The 11,598-nt window shown below is 40.0% G+C and overlaps 1 pseudogene; it reads right to left on the reverse strand.

The window, feature by feature from the left end:
- Positions 1–11,192, reverse strand: part of LOC111968270 (microcephalin-like) — a 36,023-nt pseudogene extending 24,831 nt beyond the window's left edge.
- Positions 11,193–11,598: the final 406 nt, after the last annotated feature.

Raw genomic sequence — 11,598 nt, forward strand, 5'->3', positions numbered from 1 at the left:
CACCAGGCTCCATTTCAATGCGCCTCTCACAAATGAAGGAAATTATTTTGGGTATGACGAGGTCCCGTTGATGGCCGGTCTATGCAAACTGAAATGACTCAGGCTCTATCCATACAGTCAACTTCCATTGGCCTTTGTCCTAATCTATCTGGGGTCAGGGGGGCTGGAATGGCCAATTTTAACTGAAAAGCACAAGGGTACAAAGATCTGATTACCGATTGAACATTTGCAACAGCCYTGCATAGAAAACATCAACAATCACACGGTTAGGCTGCATGAAGCCAATAAAGTGGTTACGGCATCATGTTTCCTGAAGTTCTTTAAGAGCACATGCACAATGGCATCTTATAAAGCCAAGTACTCAAGATAAAAATCAACTCATTTCTACATTAGGGGGTCATACAAATAAATGCTCAATGATACACATACAGGACAACTCCCCTTACTGCTAAGGGTACAAAGATCACATCAGATGTCATGCTTCATCAAAACATTTCATTAAACATATATTTTGCCTCAGTAAACTACTCTACAAAATCATAGACTAAGTTTGATAATGCTGATAGTGTCAGAAGAACAAAGAGGTTAAAAGTGGTTTATGTCATGACTGTTGTACTTGCACATGACTTCATTCCACTCTTGGTGAATGGTAAGTCTACCTTTGTTGAGATGCGGAGGGGATTGAAGCCAAATCCAAACAGTTCACTCCATAATATCTTATGAGTGCTCCCAGGACTTTTTAACAAGGCACTCCTTTGGAGATTTTTGCATTTTTTTTTTTAAAAACACCTGTAAATGCCAGTTCCTGCAACATAGCGCAAAAAATGGCCTTATATGATAACAAATCAAGGAAAAACTATTTCATAAAAAAAAAATGCACATTCCACAAAGTGGAGCAGCACCTCTTACAAGCTTACATTCATTGGGGAGAACCCTCGCTCCTATTACACAGGCTCTTCTGTGAAGGTTGAAATCTCTTCCACAGTTGTAAATCAAGGGGCCAGTTCTCCTGATAAGTACCCCGATTTCTTTTTCCTCCATCAGATTTTGGGGTGGAAGTTTCATGACACATTCTATTCAAATCACTCTATTAAATGTAAACTAAGAAAGTAGACGAACTAGCGCATGTAATGATGYAAAAAATATGATGTATTCTGCGATACAGTTCACATGGGAATTCAAACAAGATTTCTTCATAGTGTTAAGAGCTGAAGTTTTGTTCAGGTTGAGCGAACACAGAAGACAGTGTCAGGTACATTTTCACAGGAGAGGATGTTATCCTACCAACATGTAGGTACCACAGAGAGCCCCTGTGGCAGCAGCTTCAAAGACCATCATGACTACTCATTCACCCACTGCAGTTTGAGCAGCTGTGTTCAAAAGGAATGGAACACAAAAGGCAAACAATATGCCACTGTTCCTCCACAGGTTGGCTTTACCAAGAGATCATAGCGAACAAGTAGACCAACTCTAGGTGTCGGGCCTAAGTCGTATTCCAGTCACAAACTGTCAGGTTAAATAAATATCTATGAAAATAAAAACCATGACACTGTTTAAAATGATTGGCTATAAAAAGTAAAAGAGTCATACACGATATACAAGCTTCAGGTAATTTATTGGGTAAACCAATTGCGGGCTATAATAATTACAACCAACACCACCACAGAAGCAACTTAAGATGATCAATTTGGTTCCCTTTGTATTTTTGTCCATGCTCTTGCCCAACACATTGACTTGTCTTTTCCGTTTGCTTAAATTTAAATGGTCAAAAATTGTGTCCGTGTCACCAGCTGCTGCAGCGTAGGCAGTTCCTCTGCCTACAACTGCTGAATGCGTATTCGCTTGTTTTTGTGTGATGATGGTATCAGGCGAACAGACATTGTCAGTAAGGTTCTTCAAGAAAGGTTAACATTTGTTTATTAGAAAATGTATCACCCCATCAGTATTAAACCGTTAATTTAATATTGTTTTCCCATCATTTCAGGGGAATCCTCAATAGGCTATATTAAAACTTCCAATTCACAATATGATTAACTTACATGGGCCATACAATGTTTTTCAGCCTTTGCATCAAGGTAGTATGATATGGTTAATGAATGCAATACTGATGCTGTAATAAAATGGTATCACATTTTGGGACACTGGCAGAGAAAAGATTGCAAACATTCATGTGGATAATGAAACTCAACAACCACTGTGCCAATTCTACAGCATATTATTATTATTACCTGAGAGGCAAAAGTGTTTGATGTTGATCAGTTACATTTAAGTATAGCAAACATTGAGAATTACCTTCCTAATATTGTGTTGCCCTCAGAACAGCCTCAATTCGTCAGGGCATGGACTCAACTAGGTGTCGAAAGCGTTCCAGAGATGCTGGCCCATGTTGACTCCAATGCTTCCCACAGTTGTGTCAAGTTGGCTGTATGTCCTTTGGGTGGTGCACCATTCTTGATATTAAACCCAGCAGTGTTGCAGTTTTTGGCACAAACAGGTACGCCTGGTACCTACTATCTACTACCTACTGTTCAAAGGCACTTAAATCTTTTGCCTTGCCCATTCACCTGCTGAATGGCACACATACACAATCCATGTCTCAATTGTCTCTAGGCTTAAATCCTTCTTTAAAACAATCTCCCCTTCATCTAAACTGATTGAAGTGGATTTAACGGGTGACATAGCTTTCACCTGGATTCACCTTGTCAGTCTGTCATGCAGGTGTTCTTACTGTTTTGTATACTCCATGTATATTGATTAGTAAAACATGCTAATGTCTTGAATACCATTGCATTGATTATATTGATGACATGGTAACATCCCAACACGTAGTATATACAGTTTAGAATTCATATACTTTTGAAATGTCGGCTACTTTTTACTTGTTTGTCCTTGTGCCGAGTTAAGAGAATCAAACTTTTTTGCTTATCTAGTGCTTTGTTTGCTGCTGCCAAACTTGGTTTTGAAAGGTGTGTGGGATCTGTTGAAGCACTCTGCTGGTCAGGGGCACTAGTCAGTTCATCAGTGAAGTCTTTAGACACTCTAGAGAATGGCAATGCGCTATGCCTACTTCTTCTAGTCAGAGTTTGTTTTGTATTATTGTCCTCGGAGGATGGACATCCCTTTGTATCCTGGCGTGGATGAGCATGTTGATCTAACATGCTGTTTACACTGCTGGTTTCTCTTACACTGGGCACCCCATGTGTTCTCTTTTTGGCACTGGCCGACTCAGACCCTGTGGTTTCACTCTTGCCCCTCTTCCTCTTCCCAGGGCTAGGCTGAGGCTCCAGTTCAAAGGGGATCGGAACCTTGGACTCTAAGGGCAAGCTGGGTAAGAGGCAGCTTCGTTGTCTCCTAGGGTTGTTAGCTGGAGAGAAGAAGTCCACAAATACCCCATCATCATCGTCTGCACAAGGGGAGGCACGGAAGCTATTTGAGACCGTGCAAGATCTTTCTAGAGCAGGAAGCGAGGATTTTCTACATTCGCTCACTTTTGATTTCGGTGTGGTAATCTTTAGGGATGTTCGATGAGGCACAGTGGGTTTTTCGGGTAAAAATTTTGAAGAACGGCGACTAGAAATCTCCAGATTAGTAGTTGGCTTACTTTCTGGAAGGGACTGTGGTGTTCTGCTTTTCCTGACAGGTGGTGTGACTTTTTCCATATTACTTCTGCTGGATGATAGCCCATTTTTTCCCATCCCGAAACTGTTAAACGTAAACACTGATTGCACACTCTTGCTACCCTCCGGGCAGTCATCCAGACAGGGACTCTCTAAGGATATGTGCTTTTTGATGACATTACATTTAATTGAGGTCCTCTTAGGATTTTTGTCTTGTTTACGCTCTTTAGCCGGTGAATTGGGCAAAGGGCTTTGAACCAATGCATTTTGTCTGGGCAAATCACTGCACGTTGACTTCCAAGGTTTCTGAAAGTCTTTCTTGTGCTGTGGTTCACAGGTGGCTTCATGTTGCTCCTCTCCATCAGTCTGATTTGAGCCAAAATATGTATTAAAATCCTGATCAGATTCTTCTTCTGCAGGAGAAAGATATGCCATTATGAGAAGAAAATATACTGATAAACTTCTAGCATGGTAAAATTGATACCGTCAATGCATCTTATGTACTTACCCAGGTTTTTCAAGAAAGAGTGGGATGGTGTATTCCCAAGAGAAGGCTTAAACTCAGGTGATAACCTAGATTGTCCCATCTGTGAAGCTGAGAGAAAGCATTAACTAGAGTCAGCAAATATGTCTCAACTCAATCGTTTAACACCCCGGCCCATGTTTTGCAGATGCTACACATACTATACACATAAAACTATTGGCCAGTCACAAAACATACCTGTGGCGGATAGATTTTCCCTAGCTTCTCTCATCTCCTTCAGCCTCTGTGCCATGAAGTCACACCGTTTCATAGAAGGACTGTAAACTATTCCTTTCTCTTCGTCAATAATGTAAGGGGACACATCTGCTACTACACAGAAATATATTTACATATGAAACCACAACCACACATAAAAAAAAACATTTATTTATATTAAATGAATAACATATTATGAATATAATGTATGACATGAGGAGAGATTCCTTACTAAAAGGTGATTTTGGTACTAGGTCTTCGATCATCTTGTCCAGTTTTTTCTTCATGCGCCTGTCATTCTCAGGGGTCCTCTCAGGGGTGTCTCTTGGCTGCATACAACGATGCTGTATAAAAATAAAATAAAAGATATAACACTCATTTTAGATAAAAACACTTCAATAGACCCTTTCAATAAAAATAATCTCCATAGCCTAATAATTTAAAGAAATTAGGTAAATATGCAGTAATGGATGAATTGCAGAAAGCTAAGTAATTAATGACAGTGATTAACTATTGCCCACTGGTATATTAATGTCTTCTTGATAGTGAAACCCAAGAGAAGTTATGCACTGTGAATCCTTAAACCTAACTGAGAATTAAATTTGCCTACCACCCTTTTCTTGAGTGCTGAATTGACTTCATCATTTAATGCCGGATACAACTCCTCATCAACATGTTCACCATCATCTTTACATCTGCATTAATAAAACAAACAATATGAGTGACAGGATAACAGGGGCAGAAGGTAGCCTACGGTTAAGAGTGTTGGGCCCTGAGCTGACTGGCACTTACCCCACATTTTTGTTTTCACACTGTTGCTACTCACTGTTTATTATCTATGGATAGTCACTTTACCCTTACCTACATGTACAAATTACCTCGACTAACATGTACTCCCGCACATTGACTCGGTACCCCCTGTATATAGCCTCAATATTGTTATTTTATTGAGTGACTTTAAGTATCTTTATATTTGGTTTAAAAAAATCTTAAAAGTGCATTGGTTAAGGGCTTGTAAGTAAGCATTTTCTGGTAAGGTACCTTCTGTATTGCTGTATACCTGCTGTATTCGGCGCATGTGAAAAATATAATTGGATTTGCTCATGTAAGTCGCTCTGGATAAGTGTGTGTGCTAAATGACTAAAATATAAACACAACATGTAAAGCGTTGGTCCCATGTGCCATGAGCTTAAAATATCCCTGAAATMTTCCATACTCACAAAAAGTTTATTTAGCTAATATGTTATGCACAAATGTGTTCCTGTGGGAACATCTGAGACCAACCACCCAGACAACTGATGAATATTTATGTCATTAATAAAGCCCTTGTGTTGGGCCTGACTACCAAGTGGGTGGGCCCCTGCCCTCCAAGGCCCAGCCATGGTTGGGCCCCTGCACAGTCATGTGAAATCCATAGATTAGGGCCTAATTAGTTTAATTCAATTGATTGATTTCATTATATGAACTGTAATTCAGTAAAATCGTTGAAATGGTCACGTTTATATTTCGCTCAGTATAAATAAGAGCTCACAGCTATTTTATTTGTCAGTCAGTGACACCTTGTGGCTGATGAAATAATTGCAAAAACAACAAAATGGTCACCGACTTGTCATCATGCAGACCAATAGATATTGACGACACATCGTTGTCATTGCTACGATGTTGCACTTTAAGGCCGAACAGCGTTTACTCTGTAGTCCTGTGTAGCGCAGTTGGTAAAGCATGGCACTTGCAACACCAGAGTTGTGGGTTCAATTCCCAAAGGGGACCAGTATATAAATGTATGCACTCACTACTGCGAGTCGCTCTGAATAAGAGCGTCTGCTAAATGTTGAAAATGGAAATGAAGCTTGAGGCTTACCTGGCCACCCAGAGGACAGACACAAGTCTCACACCTGTCTTCTTGGCTTTATTCCAGGTTGCTTGATGGCCATTTTTAAAGACTACGTGTGTGACTTGTTTCTTGAAGGTTTTAGATACCTGGAATGATACAGGTAAATATCACAATGTGAAATGTGTACATAGTAATAACCTTTCCAACTACTTAAAGGAAAATACCACTCAAAAACAGTGTTGGTGTGTTTTGATAGTCTCCAAAATTATTTGCATGTCAGCAGTCACATTTTCAAGATACAGAACAAAAAAAAAAAAAAAAAAAATGTCACAGTATGATGTGTTTTGCATAATACCAAAAGATAACGGATTTGAGTGGAATTTTTCACAAAACAAACGTCTGTGTAGTTAGCCAATAGCTCTCGAAAACCCTTCTCCGTACATAGGGTTTTCAGCAGTTAGTCGCCCACAGTTGGCTCCATGTGAACTACAATTCCGACGCTGTGTTTTAACGTTTAGACACATCAATAATCACTTTCAAACTGTTTCCCCCCCTAAACATATGCTCCTTATCTTTCATAAGAGCGAGAAGGAATCTTCCAAATAAAAATGTAGCCGTTTTGCACAGATCCACAAGCTGTGTGCCTCCAGTTGACGAACTTCCTCTCTAGTTACGCTTACATACAGGTGTTAGGAGCATGCTAGATAGGTGGCCAGCTGTGCTAATTAGCTATGTCTAAACATGAGCTGTAACATGGAAATATATGGCCATGTGGGAACACTAACCTATAAAAGATGTAATTTAACCCTTTTCCCCCTCCTCGCCAATATGAAAGATACGTTCCTTGTGTTTCCAAAAACGTACCGCAAGCGATGCGTTTTAACGTTCAGAATGAGAGTCTGGGATCTTAACAGAACCCCCTCAACCAGAATACACTATCGTCAATAGGCGCTAATGTAGTTAGCATCTATGACAGGGTTAGTTATCCATGTATAAAAGGGTTAGTTATCCATGTATAAAAGGGTAACTCACCACACCTCCCATATCCTGCAGCTGCTGGATGAACGGTTTCGAGTAATTCTCTGTTTTACTTGATGACCACACGTCAACGTAGGCAACAACATCTAGAGAAAATATCAAACCCCACCCCCCCATCCTTTATTCAAAGACAAATGAGAAAATACAAGAAAAAGCTGTAGCTAGTTAGGCAAGCTATCCAAACCATGATGTTAGTTTACACATTTACCTTTCAGAATAGAAGCAGATTTAGGTGTACTGTTTGTGGTCATTTGAGTCTCTTACTGAAGGATTTCCCTACAAAATTGGAGAAAGAAGTAACCAAGTTCAATTTGAGGAAGGAAAGTGCAGTCAGTTAGCTAGTGCAATGGGGGCGCATGCTGGGGGGGGGGGGGGGGGTGCTTCTGGCAAGTAATATAAACCATATTTGATGACATATTACAAAAAGCTACAAATCCATTTGTATTTGTCACATGTGCCGAATACAACAGGTGTAGAATTTACAGTGAAATGTTTGCTTACGAACCCTTCTCAACGATGCAAAGTTTAAAAATAAAATAGTAACACAAGCGGAATAAAATAAAATACAACAATGGAGCACCAGTACCAGATCAAAGTGCAGAGATAAGAGGTAGATATACATGAAGGCAGGGTAAATTGACTGGGCAACAGGATAGAAAATAATGACAGTAAAATAAATAACAGAGCAGCAAATGAGTAAAAGTGTGTTCGTGCGCATGAATGTGTTTGTGTTGTATCAGTCTGCATGTGCATATGTTGCGTAAGTGAATGTGTGGGGGTTGTGTGGTAGTGTATGTGCAGATAGTTTGGGTACCATTAATAAGCTGCCATATCTAACTTTTTGTAGGACCTGACCAAATTCACACCGAAGTGGTATAGATCTGTCATTCRCATTGAAAGAAAGTCTAAGGAGCAGTAGAGCTGTTCTATGTATTTTATGTATATGCTTACCGTTCTTAAGTTATTTTGTTCGCCTTTTACTTTCGGTTTTGTATACCAACTTCAGACAGCTGAAAATAAAATATTTTTGGTTATGTAAAATATATTTCACAGCTGTTTAGATGGCACATTATCTACACTATTTAATTAGTTGCTTGTTTTGTCACAAACTAAAATTAGGCGAACAAATAGAATTCTAGCAACCAGGAAATGGCGGAGAGATTTCTGCATAGCGCATCTTTAACTTACTATTTAACAGTCTGGCTACGAAACAGTCTTATGGGGGTAGAAGTTGTCTCGGAGCCTGTTGGTCCGAGAGCCGGTGCTCCGGTACCGTTTACCGGACTGTAACTACACCCATTTGCAAACTCGTAACTATCTAGTTAGGCTAGGTAGCTAACTAGAACTACAAAGTGTATGTATACTACTGCAAGCAAATTCACAAAACATTGGGTCCGAAGACATCTAGCAAAGTAGCTAACTTTTGAATGCAAATCGTAAACGCTTTAATTTCCCTGCAAACTGTGACCATGACTAGCTACTTGCCATTGAGTAAGGAGTGCTAACTTTAGCTAGCTAGCTAGAACATTTCGACTGAATTAAGACCATTTCAAACAGAGTAGTTACTGTCATTTTGCTACTAATTGTATAAAGTGTGTAATCTGTTAACTAAAATGTGTGGTTAAAAAAACAAAATATATATATAACGTTATATATACACACTTTTTGCTACTTAGTCGGGCGCTGGACAAATCCTTTCCAAAATCTTGACTTTCCGCGGGTGTATTTTTTAGGACACAAGGCTTGCTGGGAAGTGGATGTGGTGTAACCTGTCATTGGTTGGTGAAAGTGTTGCCATGTTTGAAGTTTTCCTGGAATTGGCCTATTTTGAAAACGACGTCGCGGGTGAAAATGACACACACACAGGATGCCGCGCGGTGAAACACTGCTTCACATTCATTTCAATGGAAGGACAGTTTGAGACGCGAATAGGGCGGTGCGAAGGTGGTATAGGACGCGGTGAAAAATATAAACTTTCCCAACTTTATGCAAATCACCAGTGGCAACGGCTGGGTGATGACCAATCATATCGAGTAGTTCCCATGACGAATTTGACGCTATGCGACCCAAGGCTGGAAACTTTCTTCAGCAAAGATGGCTGACAAGAATAGCAAATGATTATAACGTCATAACGAATCATGCTAAAAATTTACAGTTGAGAGGAATATGTTAGCTAATGTAGAGACAAACGATTATGCTTTTTTTTTTTTTACTGACCTTGGATCATTAACTCTGGGACTACTGCATCTCTATCTGTATTTCAATGTAAAGCACCTCTTTATAATACTTCCTGTTGACCTCTCACCTCTGATCATGCTGTGGCCTCTATGTAGCCAGCATGCTGTGGCCTCTATGTAGCCAGTTCAGATGCGGGAAGGGTTCACCGACACAGCTGATATAACCTAGAGGATTTAGGGAGAAGAGGAGAGAGGGATGAAGTGAAGGAGAGACTCATTCAAAAAAATAAGGTAGTTAAAGAGACAGTGTTCAACAGGAATCTGTGTGTGTGGCCTCACCTGGTGTCCACACCACACTAAGTGGCTGCAGAGTACTTTATGCTGAAAAACATGAACGAACACATTAGGACAAACAATATAGCGTAGTTATAGAAATAATGACGTGTCTTACTCTCCATGGTTGGCCCTCTTGCCTATTCTTTGAAGGTGGAAGGAGCCACAGTTATACACCTGAGCCTGCTTACTGCACAACACAATCCATCAATCAGATTGATACATGACTGTGTAGGTGTGGGATATTGCGTGTCTAATTGTTCTATATTTTTTCAATATGGGTGATTTAAAATAGCCTGTTTAAAAAAAAAAAATTATACCTAAACAGCCCCCTCATCTGAGAAGTAGAAATCAAAGAGAGAGAAACTGGGAATTGAATAACTGCAGTTGACATAGCTAAGTTAATGGAAGAATACTCTTATTGCAATGTGAATGGCTCTTTAAAGAGCCTTTGGTTGTGCATACTGTAGTCTATGGTGTTGCCAGGGAACAGCACCCTCTTCGAAGAAGTAGGAGGTGAAGATCTCCCGCACACAGATTGCCTGTCTTGCTGTGTTGTTGGACCCCATCCTTGAAACATCCTGCAGAGCAGCAGACTACTCCTTTGGCACACGGCAGCGAGCTGCACATCCTCTCCTGCTCCTCGTGTCCATCCTCATGAAGTTATGCAGGACACAGGTAGCCTTAACACACCCGAATTCCTCCAGGAGGCAGTCCCAGATGGCCCTTGTAGGGCACTGCAAGGTTGGGTGACAAGTTAACTGTAAGCAATCATTATGAAGGAATCTCCAGTTACAAGGTATCTGTAGGAATATGGAAGACAAATGTAATTATTAGACTTTTACATCACCAGGTCATTGTGGATTACTAAAGTATAATATCCCTGATAACAAATCATGATAACATTGGATTGATAGATGCATGGGCACACATATGTGTATGTGTAGCATGTGACAATAACAGGATCATAACAAGGATAGCATCACAAATTAATACATAAATACCACTTGAAGCTTGATGATGAGTTGATCATTTCAAACAGCTCTGCAGCGCTAAGGAAAAAACCAAAATGTGCACCCCTTTGAGTTCCCAGGACTGAGAACCACTGCTCTTCATTGGGACCTCTTCATATGTAGACAGGCTTTCATAGCTCTCTTTATCTGAGCACAGAAAACATCACAAGAAACAMACTTCATTATAGTCAAATTACACCGCACTGAATATTATGTTACTATTATCTCCATCCTCACTTCTAGGGCCAGGAACTACACAAAAGTACCTGCCCTATCCAGAATAGCTTACTCTCTTACTGACAGTTGGGGCTGCTATCCTTTCACCCTCCTCCATGGCTGTTAGCTAGCTACCTACAAATGCATTTGGAGTTAGTTTTTTACAGTGATAAAAACATCAAGATAGCTAGCTAATATGAAGTTAAGCAGATGGTGATTTTTCATTAACTTAGCTATCTATACAGTATGTGAAGTTGGCTAGATAGCTAGCTAGAAGGCAGCTCAATACATCGTTTTTTTACATTTTCAAAATGTAAACTCAGAAAACAAAAAGAAACATCCCTTTTTCTGGACCCGGTCTTTCAAAGATAATTAGTCAAAATACAAATAACTTCACAGATCTTTATTGTAAAGGGTTTAAACACTGTTTCCCATGCTTGTTCAATGAACCATAAACAATTAATGAACATGCACTTGTGGAACGGTCGTTAAGACACAAACAGCTTACAGACGGTAGGCAATTAAGGTCACAGTTATGAAAACTTATGACACTAAAGAGGCCTTTCTACGGACTCTGAAAAACACCAAAAGAAAGATGCCCAGGGTCCCTGCTCATCTGCGTGAACGTGCT

This window comes from Salvelinus sp. IW2-2015, linkage group LG8, assembly GCF_002910315.2.
Source record: "Salvelinus sp. IW2-2015 linkage group LG8, ASM291031v2, whole genome shotgun sequence".
NCBI classification, from domain to species: Eukaryota; Metazoa; Chordata; class Actinopteri; order Salmoniformes; family Salmonidae; genus Salvelinus; species Salvelinus sp. IW2-2015.